Genomic DNA, 10,169 nt, shown 5'->3' with positions numbered 1-10,169 from the left:
AAAAAAACTGCTTCTACGGGAGACAAATGTCTCAAATGGAGACAAATGTCCAAAGACAAATGGAGTCTTTAAACGCCTCAGATGTAAAGTTATTCGCTGTCAAAGTGACGCCAAAATGAATGGGAGTCAATGGAATGCTAACAGCAGGTGGGGGTCCGCTAATCAATGGCGGCGCCCGGGGAAGCTTCAAATTTTTACGAAACATTGGCCCCCTGGATTTCTCCTGTCCAACAACAACCAGACCGTTATTTCCGGCGCGACGATCAAGTCTGTCCCAAAAATACCTCTCAATGCGCCCTCGTGGACTCGCACCAAGGGCCCTATAGGTCTGCACTACATGACGTCACCAAAGTGTGGACTCTGAGGAAGTCCACAAGTCCGGAGGGACAGGGCCATTTGGGACAGGGCCTCAGACAGCAGGCTAGCGATAAAGGGAAGCAGTGCGCATGAGCCTGCGAGGCTTCTCTCGGAGCTGGTACACTAGAAAGGTCTGGCTAGCTGGATGCGGTCATGCACTCATGCTAATGCCTTATTTTGCTTTCCATTCTTACTTTTTAAAACAACATGGACAGATCCAGCATAGGCAGAAGTGAGGGATATGAAGCACCTATCTGAGAAGGTAACTAAACAGTTTGAGTTCAATTTCAAATGCAAAGTTTGTTTTTGTGTAAGAATACCTCAACCTTTTAAAATTGCCATTAAATAATTACTGACTTTTTCACAGAGCACAGTGGTCATTAATAATAATAATATAATAATAATGATTTTTATTTATATAGCACCTTTCCAACACCAAAGGTTGCTTTACAAATATGGGTTAAGGCAGTAGCTCTCAAACTGGGGTAAGGTTACGCAAAAATGCCGTAAATAGTGACATCCGATCAAATTACCTCATCTTTTGCTGTCTTGGTAAAACGCGTTGTATTGCCGTTCTCGACCATGTACCTTTTTGAAAGTGGGTATTTAGCACTAGCACGAAGAACAAATATAGACAGAGACACAGATCTCTGTGCATAGAGATTGATTTAAGATTCAAACTCTCTTCAATAAAAAAAAAAACATACCCTGTGTGAGTTCCTGTGTTTAATGTTGATCACATTATACGAATATCCACACGTTTTCAAATGTGACATTGATTTTATACAACAGTTCAATAAACGATAGGTATTAATATTAAGTGATGTTCATTTTAAACACGGTATTATCCATATTTTTTGCAACAAAACAATAGCTCCAATGAAAGCTACATCAGTGTTTGTGAACGAATCTGCAGCTTTGAACAAATCGTGAGTCAATGATTCATTTATAATTACAGCCATTTGCTTCATTACTTAATGAATGAATCGATGACTCGATCATAAAGACAGTAACGTACTGCCACCTACTGGTGGATTTAATTTAATATTTAAAAGCATCACTTCGTTTTTACAATCATTGCATATTTCTCTATTGAACATTTCTTTATTTAAAACATTATTTATTTTATAAAGGTATTTGTAAAGGTAAAAAATCGACCACAGTATTCGATTGTCGAGTTCACACGCGTGATCATAGGTAACTAACTAACTGCGTGAACTCGACAATCAACTACTGTGGACTTCGACCGAAAACAGGAAGTAAATACAGGTATGAGCGCTGGCTGAATTAACTTCATTTTTATTCATATCTTTCACATCTACTGCAGTCAGATTCACCGTGTTCACTCTGAAGGAATCACTCACATTGGCTGTGCACTTGTAATGACACATCAAGGATGTTAAGAGGCTAAAAGCAGATTTAAAACTTGCCCCATTTAAGTCAACAGGGTGCAAATTTTAAAAAGAGGATAACACGGTGTAGGTAACACCGATTTTTGTCGTTGTTCTCTGTACTGACAGCACTCCAAATTTAAATTTTTTTTTAAAAAATTGACCGGAGTTCTCCATTAAGAAAAACATTTTTGCAGTTTTGCGTCCCCTGCCGCTGCCTCCGGTTCCGTGGGGCCCCCGCAGCAGCCTCCACCCAGGCCCCAGCATAGAGCCAGCAGCAGGCAGGCCGCCCGGTCTGTCTCAGGCGCTGCCAAGCCAGGGGGCAAGTGTCAGATGTAGTGTCCCTGAGACAGGCCACCCAGGGATGGGGGGACGAGCTCTTCAGATGGTTACTGTGTTCCGTCACTGGCTCCCCGGAGTCCAGTGGTACCTGAATTGTTAAGAGAGCAAATTCCTCCGTCCCTGGGTCGTAAGAAGTCAAAGCTGGCGGTGTGCGACCCTGACAGTTAAGTGTTGCACCGCACACTCAGACCCCGCTTCGGGCCACCTCCGGGCCTTCCTAGCCGGGTCCCTGTCCTCCACCTCGCTGCCCCACCTCATTATCGCTCAGCGCCTGCTCAAGCTCAGTGATATTCATCACACCTAGTGTTGAGCAGTGCTCCGGTCTTGTGCTCGCATGTCGCTGTCCTACTGGTGAAGGATGCGATATAGTCCTCCCAGCCGATATGAAGGCCAGGTTTTATAAACTCGTTCTTCATGTACCTAGTATGTGGTGGGTCGTGACCATCTCGGTCCTGTGTCACTTGAAACGGGCCCTTTCTCGAAAGCCTCTGTCCAAGTTGCTACACAGAAAGGCATTTTTCAGAATGCCCCGCCCCCAAACTTTGTCTGCAGCGTTTGACCTGAATGACATGTACTTCAGATCTCTAGCCTTCCGCACCACAGGCCATCCTGCGTGTTGCGTTTGAGGGTTCGAAGTATCAGTACAGAGTCCTACCCTTCGAGTGCTCCATAGCCAGTTGGGTCCTCAGCTCAACTGGGAGAGAGTAATATCCTTAGATATCTTAGTAATATGAAAAATACCATAATATGTTTAAGATATTTAGGAAACATGCTAAGTTCACATATAAGAAAGAAATATAAGAACGCATTGAAATATGCGTTCCGTGTCAGAATGTCCGGGGTTTTTTTTTTTGGTCTGTGTGGTCCCGCCCACTGGCAATTTACCAAATAGTATTTCGACACCCCAGGTTGCCAGCTGGTGGAAAACACAGCGTATTGTAGCCACGGAAGCCAGCAAAGGAACTAGGTCAAAGATTGCAGATTCTACCTGACCTAAAAAGCCTTGGCATCCATCTAAAAAGCTCTATGTCCAGAGGCATATTAAAACATGGATTAATCATCTCATGAATTTACAGTGTAATTGCTCATCGCCTTCCATTGTCCATTGCGCTAGTTCCTGTTGTGTGCTCTCAAACTGGCAAGCCGTGTGAGCGTTGAGTCTGAGGAGAAGGGGGCGGAGGGAAACAACCATCTTCGATATTTAGAATTTAGACAGCAGTACCCATTTCAAACACTAGCTGTCAATATTACATACTGCACCTTTAATTCTTAATGAGTCAGTCAGGAAATAAATATCGTATTCATCATGTTCACTTGCCGTGCCGCCGGTCATCAGAGAGGGCAGCTCACTGATCATAGCACATTTCAATCAGGATACAGTGCTGCCGTGTGAGGTGGAGGGAGGGCCTTCCTCCTCTGTCTTATGGAGGGAAGATGGAGGTCCAGTCCCACTTCACAATGTTAGGCAAGTTTGTGAACATCAGCATTTAATCCTGGCCTTAATTTATTGGATCTCAAAGTGCCACCAACTGAATTCAATCTTTGCCTGCACACAGATTCACCTTGCTGTCAGAGGGCTCTTTGCGTATTGCGACAGTGCAGCTGTCCGACGCTGGGCGTTATTATTGCAGTGTATCTAATCAGGCAGGGTCAGACCATCGGGGCATGGACCTTAAAGTCTACGGTACTTTTTAACACAGAATTAAGCAGGAACATCTATGTTTCACCATGTTGTCAGACAATCTGTCAACCATGTTGGTACAATGTTAAAATGCTTGAATAATATTTTAATGGCTTTTCAAGGTTTTAAATGCTTCTTGACCAGCTCACCACTGCAAATTCTGATAATAGAAATGTGTTTGAAAGATAAATGTGTGTATATATATATTTTGTTGTTGTTGTTGTTGTTGTTGAGTAATTCCTATTCTGTACTGTTGCAGTCCCAGGAGGCTTTATTCTACGATGCATCGGTAATACCCTACTTGTGATTTTGCATAAGGCGGGTTGCTAACAAGTGGTTAAATGGCACAGTAGTCATTAAGAACATCATCAGTAGTTTTCACAGCCTTGTTGTGTTTATAATCACACTCTTGCAAACTATTCAAACTCAAATTTTCAGGGAAAATGTAATAATAAACAACTAATTAATAGTGAGAATTGGACCCTAAACTAAATTGTTACCCTTATTTTCTAGAATAATGCAAAAGCCTGTGGAAAAATACCATTGTTGTCAGAATCAAACAATATTCAAAAGCACTCACTGTAGCATATGCCGTTACTCATCGTAACTTAAGCAGATTGAAAAACGAATAAAAATCCATTTTATTTACAGACTTCAAGAATCCTGATACACTGTCTTTCTTCTCTGTCAAGTAGGGGAATCTCCGCGGCGTACACAGGGCAGTTTGATAGGCATGGTTAATGAGAAAGAATTTGGAGTGGCATTTCTAGAGGCCAATATTACAGAGAATGCCGTGGAGGGCACCAGCACCCTGGAGGCCCACGTGGAAAACATTCCTCCAAGTGTTGATGAGTGAACTTTGCTATGTATTTGCTTTCACAGTGTACTGTTTCACAGATACTTTTTCATTGGATTTTTTATTATTATTGAGATCTGATATCGGAGTATTATAATATTTTCTTTTGACAAATCCATATAATATATTTTAATTTTCCCCAAATTCAGTGACAGTACACATAGTGTAAATTCAATAATCTTTTGTATCGCAGTCACCAGTTTATTTATTTTTATTTTGCAGAATAATAAGTCATTTGTCATAAGCACACCTTTGAACACACTCGTGTTGGGCAGGCGGCAACAAATTATGTGTTATTGGGTATTATTTGTCCATTTGTGGTGAGCTTGTGCGAATTGTAGCCTTAGTTTCCTGTTCTTAGCTGACAGGAGTGGCACCTGGTGTGGTCTTTTGCTGCTGTAGCCCAGCTGCATTAAGGTTCGATGTGTTGTGTGTTCAGAGATGCTCTTCTGCAGACCTCGGTTGTAACAAGTGGTTACACATTACTTTTAAATTTACAACACAATATCTGCTACTTTTTCTAAAATAAGTAATGCAAGTTACTTTGTTTTCCCATTTATTGACTACCAACTCTTCTGCCCCCATGGTGAGAGAAATCGGTAGTGAGGTGCACAGGTTTGTGTGCGGCGTGCGCTGTGTAAACATGATGGTTGTGCAGCGTCTTGACATTTAGCACACCTGTGCAGCGCAATTACTGAGGCGCATTAGGTTTTAGAGGCTTTATAAAAACAAGTCATCGGGGTTTATATTTTTATTAGTTGCTTTTCCCTGGTGAATCGCTTGATTTATTGCTTTTTCTCACAGTCACAGATCACGGTCTAAATATATGTTTGTCATAAGGGATGTTGTGTGCGTGAAGTGGTGAGCGCAGATAGCATAAAGCTCACTGTAGTCTAAGAATTTCACCTACGAGGTAAGACACTTTATTGTGGGTGTAATGTTATCGGTCCACGTGTGGTGATTTGCATACTGAATGCTGATTGGTTGTTATCTCTCTGAATGAGACAGCAGTGTTGATCCAGTAAAGTGTGTGCTCTTAATTATTTTTTGGTACGACACTACTTTTAGTGACTGCACAAGAACGATACATGGTGTTCAGAACTTTATTTACTGTGGCATGATGGATTCGGCGGGGGTTCCTACGCCGAAAATGGATTGGTACTCAGTAAAGTTGCTGGATGCATGGCGGAGATTTCGTCAGCATGCTCAGCTCATGTTCGACAACATTCAATACTGTAGTGGGCAGATTTCTCTGTCTACCTTTTGGACTGATCTCTGCTCAAAACGAGTTTCAGAGAAAGATAGATGAGATCTATGAAGATGTTGCAGCCATTGTAGACGACATACTCGTCTTTGGGAAAACAAAAGAGGAACATGATGCAAACTTGCGCGCTGTGCTAACAAGGACCAGTGAAAAAGAAGTACGCCTCAACCCAGACAAAAGTGTGATTTTTGAAGTCAGTTATTTCGGGCACAAGCTAACGTGAGAAGGTATCAAACCTGATCCAGAAAAAATCAGCGCAATAAGAGACATGAGCCCTCCAAAGAATAAGTCAGAACTGGAAACCATTTTAGGTATGGTTAATTATTTGTCCAGATTTGCACCAAATCTGTCTGAAATAAACGCACCTCTGAGGCAGCTCCTGAAACAGAGTAGTGAGTTTGTGTGGGACGCTACTCAGATGAAAGCATTCACACAAGAGCCTGGCCCCGTCCTGTCTTATTATGACTCTGGTAAAGAGCTCCGCCTGCAGGTCGATGCGTCAAATAGGCGCCGTGCTGCTCCAGAACGAAAAGCCAATTGCGTATGCTTCAAAATCCCTCACACCAGCAGAATAAAACTACGTACAGATCGAAAAGGAGCTGTACGCTGTGGTGTTTGGATGCAAACGTTTTCACGCATGTCTATAGCAGAAGGGTTATTGTCAAGTCTGATCACAAACCTTTAGAACCCATCCTGAGAAAGCCTCTTGCAGCCGCGCCTCCACGCCTTCAGAGAATGATCTGAACAAGGATTACTGGATGAGGATATGGATGCACAAATTCACACAAAATGTCCCTGGTAGATCGTTGCAACAGACTTGTTCATGTGGAATGGAGATGACTATATAATAGCTGTAGACTACTATAGCAGATTCTTTGAGCTGGAGAGACTCCACTCGACCACATCATCAACAGTCATCCGTAAGCTGAAGGCCATCTTCGCCAGGGACGGTGTACCTGATAAAATTATTTCAGATAATGGCCCACAGTAAGCCTACAGCTCACATGACTTCAAAGACTTTGCAATTCAATGGGACTTTGCGCATATAACATCTAGCCCACACTATCCGCAAAGCAATGGTCTCGCTGAAAAGACTGTGCAGACAGCAAAGGCCATACTGAGCAAAGCACAGGCTGAGAAGAAGGACCTTTACCTCAGCTTACTTGAACACAGGAACACCCCTGTTGACGGATTTAAGTCTCCCTCACAGTTGCTGATGAGTAGACGTCTTTGCTCCATCCTGCCCACGTCAGAAAAACAGCTACAGCCTCAGGTTGTGGATCAAAAACTGGTGAATGCAAAAAGAAAGCTAAAACAAGGAACACAGAGACCGAACTATGATCGCACTGCAAAGCCATTGTCAATGTTGGCACAAGGGGATAATGTTCAATTTCAACAAGCAAATGGTCGATGGATGCCCGCCACTGTTTTGCAACAGTGAAACCTAGAGACATTCTTGACTTATAAACATGAACTATAAAACAAAGTATAAAACAAATGTGGCAGTATTATGGATGCTGGTCAGAAGATTAAGAGATTCAAATCTGGAGATTAAAAGAGATTAAAGATGGCGGCGTGAGTAAGACGCCAGATACCTCTCTCCACCCAAAACTTTACTCATCTAACTTTATTTACCTACTGATTGCACTCTAACCTTAAGTGCCAAGGAAATTAACTAAGGTATTTTGCAAAAATGCCCAAACCACCAAAACAACTGCCCAAAGACCGCGATGCTTCAGAGAACTATAGTGCTACCAGCCAGCCAGGCTGTAGGTGCTAATGCTAACGCTAGCCCTGAAGGAACTCCTCTCTTGATGACTGAGGCTCTGCTAAAGAGTATTTCTGCGGCGGTTGCAGAGGAGGGACAGCGCATCCTACGGTCTGTAAACGAGTCGCTTGGGAAACTTGAGACTAAAGTGGATAACATGATGAAGCGCATTAATGATGTCGCGGCTACGACAGCGGCACTTGTTGCTTACCAAGCCGAGGCTGAAACGCGCATCTCCCAGCTGGAGGACGACATCGTTCCGATAAAAGATCGACTGGACGCGTTGGAGAAAGCGATCAAGGAGCTGAAAGACAAAGTATCTGAACTTGAATGTCGGCAAAGACGGAAGAAGATCAGGCTGTTAAATCTGAAGGAGTCTATTGAAGGGAGTGACCCGGTCGCATTTTTCGAGGCGTTTATTCCCAAGCTCCCGAAGCTACCCGTCCAGACTATATCCATTGACTGTGCCCATCGGGGCCTTGGAGTACCTAAAGAGGATCGCCCGTGTGCTGTGGTCATTAAACTCCAACACTCCAGAGACGTCTTGAAGATAACGGCAGCAGTGAAACACCTTGGGAATCTCCAGTATGAGGGTCGGCCACTGCGCATTGTGCCAGATGGGCACTTCAACACGGGCACTTCAAGACGGGCGTTCAACACGGTCTGCGCTGAACTTATTAGAAGGAACATACGCTTCAGGATGGCTTATCCAGCTACCCTGTTCTTTAAGGCAAACGAAGCGCAGAAGTCATTCAAGGACCCAAACAAGGCTGAAGCTTTTCTTTCAACCCTCACTTGACTGGTAAAGTAGCCTCTACTTTATTAATGTGACTATGAGTGCTCTATTGCCCCATTTAAGTTCATTACGGACAATTATGCGTGAATGGGGCACAGTGGGTGTTATACAATATATGTTACATCCTAAATGGAGAGTTGGTAACTGGACATTGTGAATGTTTGGATGGATGTCCAACTTTTTTTGTTTTGTTTATTTTCATGTTGTTGTTTTTTATTTTTTGTTTTGTTTTGTTTTTTCTCATATACACAGGGTGCCTCAATAAAAAAGAAGAGTATGGTCCTAGGTTTTCTGTATGGAATGTATTTTTGCAACCGAAAATATAATTTTAGTATAAAACAATGGGTGTGATAGACATAAATTGTAGTACTGAATATGAAAAATTTGAACATTACCTTTGTACCTCTACCAATACAAGCTGTGATTATTACAACCCTAAAGATCTGAAACAAAATAATGAATTTTCCTTTTCTGTAATGCATCTAAATATTAGAAATCTTAAAAAGCATCATGACGATCTTGTTGCACTTCTTGCTAGCACAGGAAAAAGTTTTGATATCATTGGTTGTAGTGAAACTGTCACGGTTCATAGATCCAATGTCTCTCTCTCGTCCCGTGCTTTGTTTGTTTACATGTGTGTGAGCGCGTGAGTGGGTGTGTCCGGCTTGTTATCACTGATCAGCGATCCAGCTGCAATCACCCATCATCAGCTGCAGCCCATCTCATCAACAATATATAAACTCACCACTTTCTCATCTCCCCTGTCAGATCGTTGTATGAAGTCCTCGTGTTGTGTCTGATCCTGTTCCTGTTCATCGTCTCCTATCTGAGTTCCTGTGTTCCGGTCACCGTCTTGTGGATATCGTTTCAAGTCAGGATTTTGTCGGCACTTCAGAGCACCCTGCACTTCTGTCTACACACCGTGTCTGGCCATCGAAGTCCCTGCGCCGCATCATCTCGGACTTTCATCATCATCATCATCATCATCACTTTATCCAAATAAAGAGTTTTTACTTGCATACTGTTTCCTCGGTTCTGTTGTGACAGAACGATCTGACCTAACATGGAAACAGCGAGTAATACAGCACCATCGATGGAGGATTACATCAGCAACAGCATGGCGCGTATGGACATTCAAGAAAAGAACCTCAACGATACTGGTTTTGCTGTTCAGGCTTTAGTGGCGCAGGTGTCCGAGCTCACCCGGCAGATCCAACAAATGCGAGCTCCCACTGCGCCGCCCACACCAGCCGCTCCCCCCACACCATCGGAAGGCCCATCCCAGTCAGAGCCCCGCCTACCAGTTCCAGAACCCTACTCAGGTGAACCCAATTTTTGCAGAGCTTTTCTAACCCGGTGTTCCATGCATTTCTCCCTCCAGCCCAAAACCTTCAATAATGAACGTTCCAAGGTCGTCTTTGTCCTCACCCTCCTGACTGGGAAAGCGGCATTATGGGGAACGGCGGTGTGGGAGAATCAAGACCTGTGTTGTTCCTCGTTCCAGGAGCTCTCCGCAGAAATGAAGAGAGTGTTCGACCGCGCTGTCGCCGGGAGAGAAGCCGCAAGGATGCTGGCCGATTTACGTCAAGGAGAAAGATCTGTATCGGATTTTCCGATCAAGTTTCGAACCTTAGCGGTGGAGAGCCAGTGGAACGAGGAAGCGCAGTGGGACATGTTCCTGCATGGGCTGGCTGACCGCGTCCAAAAGGAGATT

This window comes from Abramis brama (assembly GCF_963993115.1).
Source record: "Abramis brama genome assembly, chromosome: 16".
NCBI lineage: Eukaryota > Metazoa > Chordata > Actinopteri > Cypriniformes > Leuciscidae > Abramis > Abramis brama.
This window is presented reverse-complemented; position numbering follows the sequence as displayed.